Here is an 18,134-nt window from a genome sequence, read left to right on the forward strand (position 1 = left end):
CTCCCCCATTAGCCAATCCGTGTCACGTGGAAGCACGCGTGGCGCTTTTGTATATATTTTATTGCGATAGCAATTATATGGACACTCAAAAGCAGATTTCTGCCGTCGGCGTCGCCTTCGCCGTAGCCGTCGCCGTGAGGTTCCGTATGACGTCATTTGGAGAAGAAATCGTCGCCGAACGCTGTATGTGCGAGTGAAAGGGCGCGAGGGGCGCGTCTTTCACGGGGAGTGAACGCACGGCGGAGAACAAACGCGCGTTCCGCGCCGTGCTGCTTAAGGGCTGCAGAAGTAGGCGTCTCTTTTCTCCTTTACAATCACCATATATGTAGAGCAAACGCACCTTCTTCCGACGCGCGAGAAGCCGTGGGGGAGGGGGAGGGAAGGGAGGCGACGTTTAGCTGCGGCACCAAGTGCCTATTTATATCACAGGTTCCGGCAACAGTCACCAACGCCGCACGCATTTTGAGCGAACGCGGGCAAAACGCCGATGGCGTCGACAACAGTTCTGCGTGTTGCCGATGCTGCTGCATGTCCAAGTTTATACAGCTGATAAAGCTAATATCATTACTCCGTATAGCTCTCTACAAGTTTGCTATCGCAATTGATGCTTCGCCTTTCAGGTGAAACTGCGACCACTTTTTTCTTTCCGGCGCGCTCCGACCGCCATTCCCGGGCCTGTGCGAACAAAAGTGCTGAACGCACAAACGGATCAAACGTGTTAGGGACAAGAACTTCGTTGTGATGGTATGCTGCTGTGCCTTAAGTTGCCGCAACCGACAAGGCGAGGGCAAAAAGGCTGTTTTGTTTAACATCCGGCGAGCGCAAACGCTTGCTGCACACTTGGTATTTGCGCCGTCTCGCATCGTCGTGTTGCTACTTCCAAAACGGAATTATTAAGGCCACTTGCTGACTGACGGAGCAAAATCGCGCCTCAAAAACTTCTCCGCAGGGCGCGATCGAAGTTTTCCGCGGATTTCCTCTGGTAGCGCGTTAGCTGTCGTCTGCCACGGCACGCCCGACGTAGGCGGTGCCACTGTCGATATCGCGCCTCGATCGCGCTGGCCGCGTCGAGCGCGACAGTGAAACGGAGGAGGAGGGGAGTGGTTGGCGCTACTTTTTATATATAGGGGTTTTAGCGCCAACATCTACGAAAGGAAGGCAGGGAGGAGAGCATCTTCCAAAGCTACGAAGAAGAAAGGAGGTGAGTGGAGGCAAACAGCACGGTGGAATACTGGGCGCCTGTTATCGCTGGGACAATAGACAGTTAACGCCCATATATATAAAAAGTTGTCGCAGTTTCACCTAAAAGGCGAAGCATCAATTGCGATAGCAAATTTGAAGAGAGCTATACGGAGTAATGATAGCAGCTTTATCAGCTGTATAAACTTGGACATGCAGCAGCACCGGCAACACGTAGAACTGTTGTCGACGCCGCCGCCGTTTTGCCCGCGTTCGCTCAAAATGCGTGCGGCGTTGGTGACTGTTGCCGGAGCCTCTGATATAAATAGGCACTTGGTGCCGCAGCTAAACGTCGCCTCCCTTCCCTCCCCCACGCCCTCTCGCGCGTCGGAAGAAGGCGCGTTTGCTCTACATATATGGTGATTGTAAAGGAGGAAAGAGACGCCTACTTCTGCAGCCCTTAAGGGAGCACGGCGGAGAACGCGCGTTTGTTCTTCGCCGTGCGTTCACTCCCCGTGAAAGCGCGTGCCCCTCGCGCCCTTTCACTCGCACATACAGCGTTCGGCGCGCGGCGACGATTTCATCTCCATTGACGTCATACGGAACCTCACGGCGACGGCGACGGCGACGACGACGGCAGAAATCTGCTTTTGAGTGTCCATATAATTGCTATCGCAATAAAAGTAACGCCATCCACTTCCCTCCTCCTCCTTTCCACTATCGCGCGCGGCGCGACCAGCGCGATCGAGGCGCGATATCGACAGTGGCGCCGCCTGCGTCGGGCCTGCCGTGGCAGACGACAGCTAACGCGCTACCAGAGGAAATCCGCGGAAAACTTCGATGGCGCCCTGCGGAGAAGTTTTTGAGGCGCGATATTGCTTCGTCAGTCAGTAACTGGTCTTAATAATGCCGTTTTGGAAGTAGCAACGCGACGATGCGAGACGGCGCAAATATCAAGTGCGCAGCAAGCGTTTGCGCACGCCGGATGGTAAACAAAAAAAGCTATTTGCCCTCGCCTTGTCGGTTGCGGCAACTTAAGGCGCAGCAGCATGCCATCACAACGAAGTTCTTGTCCCTAACACGTTTGATCCGTTTGTGCGTTCAGCACTTTCGTCGCACAGGCCCGAGAATGGCAGTCGGAGCGCGCTGGAAAGAAAAAAATGTACAAAAGCGCAATGCGTGCTTTCACGTGACACGGATTGGCCAATGGGGGAGAGGAGGAGGCTGGGGCGACAGGAGGCGGCAAGGAGGAAACGCCGGGATGAGCGCGGTGGCGGCAAGATCTAAGAATGGCGCTACTTTTTATATACAGGGTGTTTTTTTTTAGCTGCACCAAATTTTTAAAATTAGAAAAATGTAAATTTTGGTCACGTTATGTTTACCATTCGAGTGTACGTATGGGCGGCCTCTAGATACAGAGCAATTTCCGCACATACGTGAGTAATTAGCAAAGTTACGCTAATTAACTTTCTAATTATCAACAATAGGTGGCTATAGCAAATGAGTACTTTGGGGCCCGTCCTCGACACTACCTAGCCCAAGGATCAAATTTTGAATAGCGGAGTTCACGTGGGAGCTATGCAAAGAATTAGTTCCCCTTGGCAGGCAGCTTGAAACTGAAACTGGCCGCAAGAAGAGCGTCTGTGTCGTCGATGTCGCCGCCCCTCAGCCTTTCGTCACGTCTTCGACGTCACCGCTGGTCCGGCCCAACGAGTAGCTTGCGTTATCTCCTTGCTGTTTGCGGCGTTTCAATGCCAGCGGGCCGCCAAATTTACTTCGTCATTCCGTCGGGCGCCACGTTGCGCTGTAGCGAACCCCGCTCCTTGGGCTTTTAGATACTACAGGCACGGCGTCATATTACCTCATATCCGTCTGTAGCGTCAACGGCGAACGCCGTAGATAGCAAGGCGATAACGCAAGCTGCTCGCGGGCCGGACCGGCGCCTACCTCGGAGACGTGACGAATGGCAGGGGGGCGGCGACATCGACGACAACGACGCTCTTTTTGCGGCCAGTTTCGGTTTCAAGGAGCCTGCCAGGGGGAATTAATTGGTCGCTTAGCTCTCACATGAACTCCGCTATTGAAAATTTGATCGTTGGGATAGGTAGTGTCGAGGACGGGCCCCAAAGTACTCATTTGCTGTAGTCACCTATTGTTGATAATTAGAAAGTTAATTAGCGTAACTTTGCTAATTACGCACGTAAGTGCAGAAATTGCTCTGTATCTAGAGGCCGCCAATCGGTGCACTCGAATGGTAAAGATAACGTGAACAAGATATATATTTTTCTAATTTAAAAAATTTGGTGCAGCTAAAAAAAAAAACACCCTGTATAGGGGCTTTATAGACAGTTTTAGCAGAGCGCCGCTTACGCTCCGCTCCGCTCAGATTTCACGCTCTGAGATACTGGAACTGCGTAGATTTCGTATTTGATAAGCGCGTCTTGCCGAGACGCGAGTGACGCGCTATCAACTCAGCTGCAAAACGACGAAGAGGCCAAGTAGACACGATGTCACGTTCCGCTCAGTCGGCTTTGTAGCGGAGCGCGGGATGCGGTCTTGGTTCCGCTGCCGGTATGAGCGTTGTGCGCAAGCGCAATAACGTACCCGCTAAGCGGTTGTGCGGCATTTGCTAGCATATGCCGGTCTGATCGGAGCGGACCGCAAGCGCTCAGCTAAAACACTCTAATAGAGTGTTTTGGCTGAGCGCTTGCTGTCCGCTCCGCTCAGACCGGCAATAGAGTGTTTTAAGGTGCATTCACACGACCGGACGGAGGAGGAATTTTCGCAGCGGATGGCGTATCACGCGACGCGCGCGTCATCAAAACGGGCCGCCCTCGCCTAGTCCGGCCTCCTCCGCTCGCGGTCCGGATTGAAAATGCTCGCCGGTATTTCCATCCGTCCGTTTGGCGGTCGTCTGACATCAATTTAGCGTAGTCAGCGTCAAATCTGCCAACATTGGACAGATTGACGTGGCTACGATGGCGTGTTGTCGGCTTGAAGCCACGTGTGTTGTTGCGCAGCAGTGACCGCCCATGCTTTTGCTGTGGTGCAGCGAGAAAGGCGAGTCATGGTTGCGCGCGCATTTCTATTAACTCAGACCGCGCAGCCTGCGTGACCTCAACATGAGTGAGGTGCACAAGAAAACGCTAAGTGACGAGGCAACCGTCACTTTTTTTTGGCTCTTGTGGAGGGATTCACAGCCCTATGGAATATAGAGCACGCCGAGTTTGCAAACGTGCAGCTGCTAATAAGCGTTGGAGTCGAGAGTAAGCACGCGGATTCCGCAAACGGCGGTCCGGCTGTGGGAATGCAACCTAACTCGGCTTCGCCGGATTCAAGTGATGACGTCACTGTTTGTCCGCGGAGCAGGCGGGATTTTGCCCTCGCGTGTGTATCCACCTTTAGCTGAGTGCTTGCGGTCCGCTCCGCTCAGACCGGCATATGCAAGCAAATGCCACACAACCGCTTAGCGGAAACGCTATTGCGCTTGCGCACAACGCTCATACCGGCAGCGGAACGAAGACCGCATCCCTCGCTCCGCTACAAAGCCGACTCAGCCGAGCGTGACAGCGTGTCTACTTCGCCTCTTCGTCGTTTTGCAGCCGAGATGATAGCGCGTCGCTCGCGTCTCGGCTAAAGTCCCTATATATAGGGACTTTAGTCTCGGCAAGACGCGCTTATCAAATGCGAAATCTACGCAGTTCCCTGCAGTATCTCCGAGCGTCACATCTGAGCAGAGCGGAGCATAAGCGGCTCTCTGCTAAAACTGTCTATTAGTTGGCCGCACCAAGCGCATTGCAAGATAGACGAGTCAGTGATCCTATATATTGCCCTCCGTGGGTAGGGTTAAATGGGGTTTAGCTGGAGTGGCTGGAAGTAGAGGTGTGCGGATATCAAAATTTGTTATACGAATGGGATACGAATACTTAGTTTCGAATATCGAATCGAATATCGAATAATGATATACATGTGGATGTATTACCAAGTTAGGTTATTTTGTTATGTTGTAACATTGCAATTACATTGTCAGTGTTAAAAAAACTAGACTAACCAGTCGTTATACTAAAACAATGTGTATTTGGCGCTTGTTAACTTGGAAAATTTATTAATTCCCACTAGCTGTCCTCGCCAGCCAGTGCCTTATGTCGGTATAGTAAATTCACACGCTGAACTGTCTTTGGTACACAAGCCATCTGTGTACACCGGTTTTGCGCCAGCATCATGGTTGTAGATTTGAAGAAACACTAATTGTGCCCCAACGATTGGTGAAAATTGCGACTTTTCCTTTATTCCCTCAATGTTTACAAAGACTCGTAGCTCTTGATCTATCCATGGCCGCAGTGATTCATTATTCTTTTCAAAAATGGGGACGATTGATTCGTACCCAACCAGTTATGAATGTAAATTACATCCATTTCTCAGTGGGAGCACTCCCGATAGCTTGTGCCGCCGATCGTGAACAAATATAAGGTAAAAATGCCGGTATGTCTCCACCTTCCTCATGGCAGTGACTGGAGGCTTACGTGCTTCTGCGATAACCACTGTGTTTGACGTAGACGCAGGAGCTCCAAGAGAATCAATATGTGCAACTTGGAGCCTCTCTTCCTACAACGGGCGATTGACCAGTCTATACACTGTGATTGAGAGTTAATTTATAGGTGCGCAGTACCGAGGAAATTCCCAAAGGATACGCGCAACCATCCCCTCGTGGCTACGGTTTGGCATGTCGGGCTGCCGGACATTCCTATGCGGAATGAATAAGCGTTTGCGAAGGTGGCACAGAAGTGTTTCCTGACCTCGTGATATCCCAGGCGGAAAGCGGAGCTGTGTACACGGATCCAAGCTATTGAGACGAGTGTTGGTAAATTCCGTCGAGTTATATTGTGCCAGTGCAGTGTCGCATGCTAGCAAGCGACGCCTTCCAGCTGCGTGGGTTCTTGACAATCGTAGCGCTACACAATGGATACCGACGTGGGAGATCGGGTGGCCTCATTCGCAAGGTCCTTACGATAGATGCCGCAATGGCCCGCTGTTAACTAGTATACTATGTTATGTCCAATGTCGATTCCAAGGTGCTTAAGTCAGCGATTGGTTGCTCACTAGGTCCGTGATGAAATAGCATCGTAAGAATCTGGAGCGCTGCCGAGGAATAAGGGAAGGTGAACCATGACTGTAACTGTTCCTGAATTATGAACTCCAGAGTAGCACAGAGTGTGACGAGGTGTGCAGCCGTCAGCGTCGTCAAAGGAGATCTTTTGAAATTCAAATTATGGATCTCGCGAGAATGATCCACGCACCTGCTAAGCTTGCGGAGGAAACCGAACCTACATGCCATGCAAATGTGAAGGGGTTTACCGTGTTTCTTATGCAGGAATTGCAGCGCAATGCGTCGGAGGACTACAGATGAAAACTAGACTTTCTTTTTCATGCATGCAACGCTGACGAGGGCTTGCAGTGCGTTGGTATGGAACCACAGTGGTAAAGATAGTCTTGCTGTAGACGCGAAGTTCTACAACAGAGTTGCGTGATTACCAGCAATAATGACGCTAAATGCAGATCGTGGCTAAGCCACAAGAACGTTCGCATTATGGTGTGATGTATGGCGGGCTAAGTGCCAGAGATAGATGTCAAAAGAAGAACAATTAGGAGCAGCTTCACACTAAGTGGTGCGAAGACTGGGAAAACAGCGATGCTGGTGGCCCTTCCCTAGCTTTAACTTTGCTTTCCTATGCTTAACCTAGTTTGGCATGGCTGGTTCTTAGCTTTAACTTTGCTTAACTTAGTTTGGCTTGGCTGGTTCTTAGCCAAACTTAGCCGACCCCGAGTATCGGGTCGGCGCGCAGTCTTAAAGGCCACATAAAAACTACCGGTAACCAAACGTCTCGGCAAATCTCGATTCTCTCTGATCTCGACGCGAGAGGTCACGTGTTGGGCCACCACTGCTGGCTACACGAAGCGTTCGCTTGCCAAGGCTGGCTGCGTGACGTAATGCTCCCTTCTATATTTTCCTTCCTCCATGAATCTGGGTGACGAGGCCGGCGCGAAATGCAGCATGTCGCATCTGGACGCCGGCTGCAGCCGGGGCACGTCGATGAACGCCGGATACATCGGCCACGCCTCGCGCTGTGGCGAGGGTAACCTGGGAGAGGGTGGTAACCTCGCCGAGCGATGATGATAAGTGGTTCTTGAGGGAAAGGGAAAGGTTGGCGCTATCTTCTGCAGCGACGTCGCGTGTGTCTCCTAGCAAACCCTCGCACCAGCTGTGCGAGGTGTTGCTAGGCAACGCGCGGTGACGTCATCGCCAGGCGCAGTTTTTTTGTTCACACTATGCGGCCTAACCAAGAGCTTACACAGCTCGCTGTTAAAACTGGACTGGTTTCACTAGAACCACTAAGATGACACTGTTATGGCATAGGTATATTTGTCGCACTTGGTGTCACTGCGGCGATCATCTGACATCAGCGGACGCTTGATTGGTAATTGACGGTGTTGAAACAAACTTGTTCATCCGCACTGCAAGTTCATATTAAAGGGACACTAAAGGCAAATAAAAAGTCAATATAAAGTAATAGAGCAATGTTCTAGAACGTCTAAGGTGTCAGTATAATCGCGAACAAAGCCTTAGTAATCGAGAAATTGAGGTAAATGCAGGACACAATAAGAGACTACCCAGGGACATTCAGGTACTTGCCCGATGACGAAGGCACACCTCAAAAAAAGCCGGCAAATCCTACGCCCTGTGGGAATCGATGTTATGCGAAGCAGAGTGCGGGGAGCCGACCAAGTTAACGGAATGACCATGAGAGCACCAAGATGTAGACGGCTGTTTCATGACCTACATGACACGCACGTAATGACATTCATGCCATATCCTATGATGTATGTCCGAACCCATTCCAGTGGTTTTTGAGTGTTAATCATTTTTTGCTGAGTCATTGTCATTTTTTCTGAGTCATGCACATGCTTATGACTTCTACCTTCATCCTTTAATGTTTCCTTCACTTAGTACCTATGTCCGAACCCATTTTAGTGGTTTTTCAGTGTTAATCATTTGTCGCTGAGTAATTTGTCATTTTTGCTTAGTCATACTCACGACAATGACTTCTACAATCATCCTTTAGTGTTTCTTTCACTTAGTACACACGTCCGAACCGATTTTAGTGGTTTTTGAGTGTTCATCTTTTCTCGTGAGTCATTCTCATTATTGACGAGTCGTGCTCATGACTATGGCTTATACCACCATACTTTACTAATTTCCTCCACTTAGTGCCCAAGTCCGAACTCATTTCAGTGGTTTTTGAGTGTCATTTTTTTTGCCAAGTCCTTGTCATTTTTGCTGAGTCATGCTCATGACTATGACTTCTACCATCATGCTTTAGTGTTGCGTTCACTTAGTATCCATGTCCGAACCCATTCCAGTTACATATCAAGTTTACGAAACGACCATGAGAGCACCAAGACGTCGGCGGCTGTTGCATGACCTACATGACACACATGTCACGATATTCATGTCATGACCCATCATTTAGGTTCGCAAACACTCTTATCATACTATGCCAATTTTGGTACCTACCAAGGTAACAAAACGACCATGAGAGCATCAAGACGTAAGCTGATAGATAGATAGATAGATAGATAGATAGATAGATAGATAGATAGATAGATAGATAGATAGATAGATAGATAGATAGATAGATAGATAGATAGATAGATAGATAGATAGATAGATAGATACTGTCAAAGTGGCAAATGTTCGCCAAGAAATGCTGCGCATTTAAAATTATGTCACTAGTATTCAACCACTCGGATTAAAAAGATCATTTTGTTGGATTATAAGATGAAAGAAAATGCTACTTGTCTACTTCTATTAGATTCTTAGAAAAAAACTTTTTGGCGTTACCCTTGATAACGACAGGAATGGTGTAAAGGTTTCGTTTTCGCTCGACTCTGCGCCGCGCGCTTTCGAGTTTCAGTAGTTCTGATATCGCGTAGTGCTGCGCTGGTGTTGCTGGCTCGCTAAACTCGCACTTGAAATTTGAAGCCGCACAGAATGTCACGTCCATGTGAGGTCGCGGGATGCCCGAACGGTCCGCGCGACGGCACGTCCAGACGGTGACCAGCTTCGTCACCCGACGTCACATTGCTGGAAGCCTCGCTGCTTTCGCGCTCGGAAGAGCCGGTGTCGAGGCCGCCGTCGTAGCATGCAACGATGCCGGCAGAGCGCGCCCTCAGCAGCGTGTCACGCTCATCGGAGCTTAAATCGCTGAAATCTAGCCCAGCGTCGCGAGCCAATGTGTCATTGTCGGCGTCCATTGCCAGTGGTCCATTGCGACGAGCGTCGACGGTCAGCATGTTTACGATGGGCGCATCTTTTATTGCGATAGCAATTATATGGACGCTTCAACGGGATTTCTGCCGTCGCCGTCGCCGTCGCCGTGAGGTTCCGTATAGATTCCAAGGGCGATAAAATCGTCGCCGCGCGCCTTATGCGCGAGTAAAAGCGCGCGGGGGACGCGCGCTATCACGGAGAGCCAACGCACGGCGGAAAGCAAACGCGATTGTCGCCCAAAAGTCCGTGGGGGTATGGGGGGGGGGGGAGGGAGGGAGGCGGGGCGACGCTGTGCTACGGCACCAAATGCTTATCTTGCAACCCAGCGCAAGGAGAACTGGCAACGCAATCTCCCACGCGAAAGCAAAAAAAAAAAAAAAAAAAAAAAGCGGGGAGGCAGCGCGGGAGGGACGTGGGGAGCAGCTTCTACTCTGCCAACAAATACGCTTGCACTGGCTGTGGTGGCCGTAGCCCGCACCGTCTCTTTATCTCCACCACGGCCGGGCTCGACTGACGCGCGCGCCAGTCGAGACCGGCCCGGCCGTGTCTCCACACAGCTCTGACCATAGCCTCCTATATAGGAGGCTATGCTCTGACCTTTATGCACTGTCCATTCGCCGCACAGTTTCCGTTGAAGCGATAGACCGCACGATTCTTCGCCCGCTGCAGCGGCCGCGCCAGCATTTTGACAGTCGTTGTCTGCGGTCATTCAGTGTGATCTATTCATGTTTTCTTGTGCGCGATGACACCACGATTGTCAATTCAGTTAGAAAGCGAATGTGTCCAAGTTTATGCGGCCGATAAAACTACTCTACTATCCCTACTCCGAATAACTCTCTACCAATTTGCTATCGCAATTAATGCTTCGCCTTTCGGGCGAAACTGCGACATTTTTTTCCTTCCCTTTCGCACTGCCATCGGCTCTTCTTGGCTCTGTTTCTGGCCGGGCGTCTGCATTTTCCGGAAAAAAGCCGTAGCGCCGTCTGCCGGCGGCGCTTTCCCACCAGTGGCACAACGTCACTAAAAGACCATGACGTCACCGCTCCTTGCTCAGGAAGGCGGGCGATTTGAATGGCACTAAAGGTACGCGGACGCTTCCCAAGACGCAACTTTCTCATAAAATAAGTATTTTCTTGGCACAAAACAACCATTTCGAGGTTTCTGTGATAGTATTTTAACCCTTTGAGGGTCGAATTTTTTTGCCATATGCGAACCCCCAGGGTCCACGTTTTTAGTGTCCCTTTAAGGCGAAAGCCTTAAATGCCTCATCAGACGGTGGTCTTGAAAACGCGGCATGCGGTACAGAAAGTCGTGCGAGCTCGCTTCGCGCAGAGACGCGCTCGTGCTACTGCTCGCGCGTTCGTCGTCGTCGTCTTCCAAGCTGGCTCCGATGCCGCGCATCATGACAAAAAAGACAAAGTTTATTAAGATAGAGGTAATTAAGGTGCTCGAGACCACGGCCTTTGGTGGGAGTCATACCCACGCTCTCTTGTGTTAATAGGGTGAAGGTAATTATTGTAGCGTCAATTAGGGCACTCGAACCGAAGACCTTTGGTGGGAGAGAACAAGTAATAAGAAGTAACAATGCATCGGAACGAGAATGTCAAATAATTTAAGGAATGTATCTTGAGCGCGCAGGCTTTCACCTTCACCCTCTTAGGCATATGCTAAAGTGACTTTCATTTTTTGTTAAACGACAACAAACATATCGAAGATGATACGCATAGGAAAATCATTTAACGAACCCTGCAAGCCAAAAATTAGTCTCTATCGCTCTCTCTATGTGTATACATACATACATATATATATATATATATATATATTTTTTTTTTACATTATCATCATCACCATCATCATCATCCTATATTTATCTCCACTGCAGGTCGAAGGCCTCTCCCTGCGATCTCCAATTACCCTTGTCTTGCGCTAGCTGTTCCAACTTGCGCCTGCAAATTTCCTAACGTAATCACCCCACCTAGTTTTCTGCCGTCATCGACTGCACTTCCCTTATCTTTATATCTATTCTGTAACAAATGGTCAACCGGTTATCTATCCTACACATTACATGGCCTGCCCAGCTCCATTTTTTCGTCTTAATGTCAACTAGAAAATCGGCTATCCCCGTTTGCTCTCTGATCCATACCGCTCCCTTCCTGTCTCTTGAAGTTAGGCCTAACATTTATTCGTTCCATCGCTCTTATATATATATATTGTAAGACGACACCCAGGAAGAAGGCAGAGCCCTTGTATTTCAACACAGTGCGAGGCAGCCAGCGAGCACCAACCCGACAAAAGATGGTGATGATTATGCGGATGGGTATATACAGATGAAGACGATGATGAACTGCACAGTTAGCGCTCGCACTAACTCCCTACCCCCCAAACACCCCCGATAGCTGTCGGCAAGGCAGCGACTAAGAAACGGTACGAACGCCGAAGATACGGCTTCAGGCGAGAGACGTGAACGATTTCGGTGCTGTCGCAGCGGCGGTCAGTAGTCGAGGTAACAGGAGCCACGCGATAGTTCACGGCAGATGTTCTTTCAAGCACGGTGTACGGGCCTCGATACCCGTGAAGAAATTTTTTTACTGAGCCCCGGGACTCGAACAGGTGCCCACAGGAGCATTTCGTCGCCTGGCCGCGGAACGAAATGACACGAAGCGTCGCATCACAACGGAATTTTCGCTTGTCCTCAATGGTCGCGGTGTCGGCCACGCGGGCGGTGAACTCCTCTGGTAGAGATGCGAATGGAACAGAAGGCATAGATAGAAAGGTGGTGTCCTAAACAAAAGACGGCGCACGGTCGTACACGAGGAAAAAGGGGTGTAGTTTGCTGTGCGCTGAATGACAGTGTTACAAGCAAACGTGATGAAAGGATGTATAGTGTCCCAGTTTTTGTGGTCGGGTTTAACATACATGGAGATCCTGTCGGACAGAGTTGGATAGAAATTCTGACACAATATAAATATATATATATATATATATATATATATATATATATGTATGTATATATACGTAAATATATTTCATGGTATATTTAGATTCAGCAGAATCCACCGGGGGTTTATCACGTCAAGCGATAGCTACACGTTTTAAAACTTGTGAGGTGCCAAGTTGTGTGTGATGACAGCGTTTGTGTGGCGACGACGAAGACGGCGTGATGACCACGAAGTGCCTGCGTGGGAAGCATGGCAGCAGGAAAACTTCAAACGGAACTTCATATGCCGATCACGATAATGGCATGAAGCCCCAAGAACAGCTATCGTTTTAACATTCCGCGTGCAAAAAGGGCGGCAACTACGTTGCATGCAAGTGCGGCTCATTGGCATGCACTCACTTAGCGTGCACATTTTCTCATAAGCAATGAGAGTGAATGCATTCGCGAATCATGTGAAAACAACGCTGCCAGCCTATAAATAGTCTTGTGGTCACGGGCGCGCGCCATATATTTACCTCCCATACGCCGGTTTTCTCGCTGAAACAAGCAGTCTCGCTTGAGGGAGTTCGATGTTAACGTCTAATAATATGAACTACTTCAGTGAAAGCACATATTCCAAGATATATAATATTTCTGCAAATTACCGAAGAAAGAACGAGAACACGGAGCACAGTTTACGCTCTGCAGTAACGCTGCAGCCGGATCCAATAAGGCGTATTTTATGTGCACGTGGAAAACAATTTCGCACGAACATCGAAGAGCCGTTTCGGGTTTGTTTTCGTTTTCTTAGAAAAAGACGGTGATGGGGTCTGAGGGTTTATGGCGTACATTTATTGCCATCTTCTAGTTTTCTTACGTTCCTCGTTGATAAAGAAGGCACTTCCGGCCACATAGTTAGTGATTGAAAATCGTATTATTGGTCAGTTCCTACTCTCGGGCGTTGAAGTAAAAAGAAAAAGAAAATTGGGGCCGTATAAATCCCTGCAGAGGAGAAAACCGCAATATTGCTGCGAAGTCTGAAAGTTTGATATCTTTCGTCGGTTCCGCGCGTGCGCTGCGGGGAGGGGGGGAGGGGGGGCGCTTAACGAAGGCATTTGTTTACGCAAATAGCATCACGACTCGTTACGAAAATGGCCCAGTATTTCTTTCGCGGTGCCTTAGCTCCTGACAGTCGATTGTTGTTGCGCTCCGCCTAAGGGAGTGCGCCTTGCCTGCAGTGGTCAGGTATAGGAAATCGATGCATGTAAATAATATCCAGCCACTCGCACTTAAATAATTTTGAGTACCTAAGAAACACCAAATCAGAAAAACAAACGCATCTACTTCCCACTCACCACCAGCCGATAAAGTAAGACGGCTGCTCGTCCTTCCTCGAGTTTGCAGGGTAGGCTGTATTTCCTTAATTAGACTTAAACACTAAATCAGTTACTGAACGGATACCAAGAGAAGGGAAGCGCAGTCGAGGATGGCGGAAAACTAGGTGGGGTGATGAAGTTAGGAAATTTGCAGGCGCAATCTGGAATGATCTAGTGCAAGACAGGGGTAATTGGAGATCACAAGGAGAGGCCGTCGTCCTGCAGTGGACATGAATATAAGCTGATGATGATTCTGACTAAATCAGTTTGCACTGTAGAAGCACTTTCTCTATGCTCGTTACTTACGCTGGAAATTCAGTTTTAATTTTAAAAAAGTCGGCAAATCCCACGCCCTGTGGGAATCGATGTTATGCGAAGCAATGTGCCTGGAGCCTATCAAACTAACGAAAGGACCGTGAGAGCACCAAGACGTAGGCGGCTATTTCATAACCTACATGACACGGATGTCATGACATTAATGTCATCAGTGCTCAGGAGTACCTTTATCTACACCTAAGAGAACTTAGGGCGAAAGCCTTAGTCATACTCATGACTGACTTCTACCACCATCCTTTAGTGTTTCCTTCACTTAATTAGTACCCACGTCCGAACCCATTTCAGTGTTTTTGAGTGTTAATGTTTTTTTGCTGAGTCATTGTCATTTTTGCTCAGTTATGGTCATGACTACGACTTCTACCACCATCCTTTAGTGTTTCCTTCACTTAGTACCGACGTCCGAACCCATTTCAGTGGTTTTTAAGCGTTAATGTTTTTTTTTTCGCTGAGTTGATGTTTTTTCTGAGTCATGCTCATGACTGTGACTTCTACCATCATCATTTAGTGTTTCCTTCACTTAGTGCCCACATCCCAAGCCATGCATTCTTGTGGTATTTAAGTGTTAATCTTTTTTCCCTAAGTCATTGTCGTTTCGCTGAGTCATGCTCATGACTATGACTTCTTCCAGCATCCTTTAGTGTTTCCTTCACTTATTACTTAGGTCGGAACTCATTTCAGTGGTTTTTGAGTGTTAATTATTTTTCGCTGAGTCATTGTCGTTTTTGCTGAGTCATTCTCATGGCTATGATTTCTACCGTCATCCTTTAGTGTTTTCTTCACTTAGTGCCCACGTCCGAACCAATTCCAGTGGTATTTGAGTGTTAATATTTTATCGCTGAGTCATTGTCGTTTTTGCTGAGTCATTCTCATGACTATGACTTCTACCAGCATCCTTACTGTTTTATTTAGTGTTCGCACAAAATAAAACGTCCTTGCAAGCAGCTTGTAACCGTTTCCACAACAATGCTAATAGAATTTTTAACAAACAAGATACATCCAGCTGATGTTCTCACCGCATGGCTCACGCATACATTGTACCGTAAAGAAAATTGTGCTACCAATCTGTCAGTCACCTCCTCTCTGTTAACCTTAGTCTCCTGAACCGCAAGCAGGTTTAGGTCTCTTTCTTGCATGATGCGTTTGACCTGATATTGCTTACGACTAGACCCCAGACCCCGTACATTGAGCGTACCCACGCGTAATGGTGCAGGTATACTAATCATACTGATTGTAAGCGCGAACCAACAGTACAACGCTTACCGTGGCTCTACCCTGCAGTGGGAATACCGGGGTGTTACTTGTCGCGTCTCTGACCCCGCACCGGCGACGCTGACGCCGACCGGACTTCGGGGACATACTTTTTTAACCTTGGCGCCAGCAACGCGTTGCCACTGATGCTGCAGGCGTTGAACCTTGCGTTCGGTGCTGTCCTCCGTCAACTTCGGAATGCCCGTTCTGAGGCGCTTCCCGCGTGCCGCGGTCGCCCCCGTAGCGTCTGCTTTCTCTTCTTCGGTAGTGGTCTCGGTACAATCGCTCGTCTTCCTCTTCACTTGCTTGACTTAAGAGCAGTGCCTCCTGCGTGCAGACTGTTTCCGCACGCTTTTCAGTTGCCTTCGTCAAGTCCTGGCTGTCAGGCATTGTCCCTCCAGCTTTCTTGGCGTCCGTCTCCTGGACCTTGCCTACGTGTTCCTTGATGTTGCTGTTTGGGACAGACTTCTCAGCTTCCTCCGCGTCCATTATGTTCTCTTGTACGTCGTCTGTTGGGATAACCATTTTAGTTACTCTAGCGTAACTTCTTGCACAATCTTGGCTTTCATGTCCAAACACCCGACACACTCCACAGCGTGGCGTCTGACAGTCCCGTCGTATGTGTCCTTGCCTGCGGCATCTCAAACATAGCGGTGACTGACCCAGGGCCAGAAGAAGAACGGTGCCACTTCCAAACTTGAAAAGATGCAGCAGGTCGTCAAGCACAACACCTTCCTTAAGTCTCATTCGCACCACCCTCGTCGTGGACGTCGCATGTTCAAAGCCAGCGACGGACCAGTTGTCGTTAGAAACCGCAAGGACGTCACCAAAGTTGCTCAACACTTGCCGAAAGCTCTCGTTTTGGACAGCAAAGTCGACCCAGTGGACTTTCAAGGTGACGTCTTGCTGGATGGGGTCAATGACAGCGCAGAAGCCGCCTTTGACCTGAAGTCCACCAGCATCCTTGTCAGCCTTGCTGCGCAGCTTGACCAGCCAGATGTGGTTCATCTGGAAGGCTCCTGTACCGGTGATGTTCTTGATGATGCCCGCTTCTTCCAGTGGCTCTCGAAAATCTTTCAGACGATATGGTCCTTTTGCCAGGTCACCGTGCAAAAACACACACTGCTGCATGCTCTCTCCCAAAGGCAATGTTGGGAGCAAAATCCTGTAATCCGAGGGTGCAGAAGAAAACCTGTCACCGCGGCCAGCAGCGGCCGCCGAAGAACCTCGCACGGAGTGAGCCATCACACGTCCGTCCTTCTCAAAAGTTGAACGCGGGACCAGGCTATAGAGCCACGCTTGCAGACCGTGCATTTATGCAAGTCGTATTCGGTCACAGCTGGCGCGTTCGTACGCTTGTGCTCTGCGAGGTGAAGAGGTTTTGCGCGCTATGAGAGCGAGAGACGCATTCACAGAGGGGGTCTCCTGGAACGCGGTGTAGGCATTGGAACATGGTGTCGGTGTTGGAAGCTGCGCTATGCAACGCGCATTGACGGCCGTAAGTCCGAGACGCGCGAAAAGAAATTATCATAATGAGTAACAAGATGAAATGTTCTCGCGCACTTCCGGGAAATGCTGGGCTACGATCGCCCAGCTTCGCTGTTTCAAGCGTAGCGCGGCCGAGTGCAAGGTTATGCGTTTTTTTTAGGGGCGAAGCTAATTAGGGTGTGGGTCTGTCCCTCCTCTGTAGTATGTAGTAGTAGTAGTAGTCGTCGTCGTAGTAGGTAGCCACGTCTACTTTTATGAAAAAAAGTTGTCGCAGTTTCACCCGAAAGGCGAAGCATCAATTGCAATAGCAAATTCGTAGAGAGCTATAGGGAGTAAGGATAGTAGTTTTATCAGCTGTACAAACTTGGACATGCAGCAGCACCGGCAACACACAGAACTGTTGTCGACGCCATCGGCGTTTTGCCCGCGCTCGCACAAAACGCGCGCGGCGTTGGTGACTGTTGCCGGAGCCTCTGGGGGTGGCTCGGAGGTTTTCGACGAGATCAGAACGGGACACTCGTCGAGCAGCGTCGGAAGTCTTTACCACGTTCTCGCCTCACAACGTTTTTATATAAATAGGCATTTTGTGCCGCAGCTCAGTGGCGCAACGACGGGGGGGGGGGATGCGGGGGTTGTAACCCCCCCCCCCCCCCCTGAGGCTGACTTAACCCCCCCTTTTGTTTAATCCCTTTTCTTACGCATTTGAGTGCTGCGACTAAGATGTAAGACGCGCAATCGTATGCACACTCGCAAAAAGCGCATTGTTTTTACAATTTCCCGTGAATCAATCGCAATTAGTACTGTTTACATGGTACTGGCAAACTGTCAACCGCCCCCCCCCCCCCCCCCCCCCCCCTCTGGCAAAGATCCTGGGTGCGCTACTGCCGCAGCTAAACGTCGCCCCTCTCCCCCCCTCCCCCCACGGCCTTTCACGTGTCTGAAGAAGTCGCGTTTGCTCTACATATATGGTGATTGTAAGGGAGGAAAGGGAGGGCGCTGCGGTCGCCGAGGTCTGTGGACGTGCTCCTATCGGCTCCGTCATCTTCACATGATTCCGCAGCGATTTCTATCCAATTTCGCCGAAGTTCTTGCACCAAGAGTTTCGTGAAGTTCCAAGGAAACCGTGGATACCCGATTTGGAGGTAGGGCACCATTTTTGACGAATCTACGAGAACATTTCTACCGCGTCCACGCCGCTACCGAACTGACCCTAGGCGTGCACACCAGACGCTAGGCTCACCCGACGCGTTCGCCGCGCGCC

At 49.6% G+C, this 18,134-nt stretch overlaps 1 protein-coding gene across 1 annotated transcript in view; it reads left to right on the top strand.

Annotated features, from left to right (window-relative positions):
* The window catches only part of LOC119455715 (beta-1,3-galactosyltransferase 5), a 238,683-nt gene that overhangs the window by 35,076 nt on the left and 185,473 nt on the right, over positions 1-18,134 (top strand). The gene's annotated exons all lie outside the window — the stretch shown is intronic.

This window comes from Dermacentor silvarum, chromosome 6, assembly GCF_013339745.2.
Source record: "Dermacentor silvarum isolate Dsil-2018 chromosome 6, BIME_Dsil_1.4, whole genome shotgun sequence".
Lineage (NCBI taxonomy): Eukaryota > Metazoa > Arthropoda > Arachnida > Ixodida > Ixodidae > Dermacentor > Dermacentor silvarum.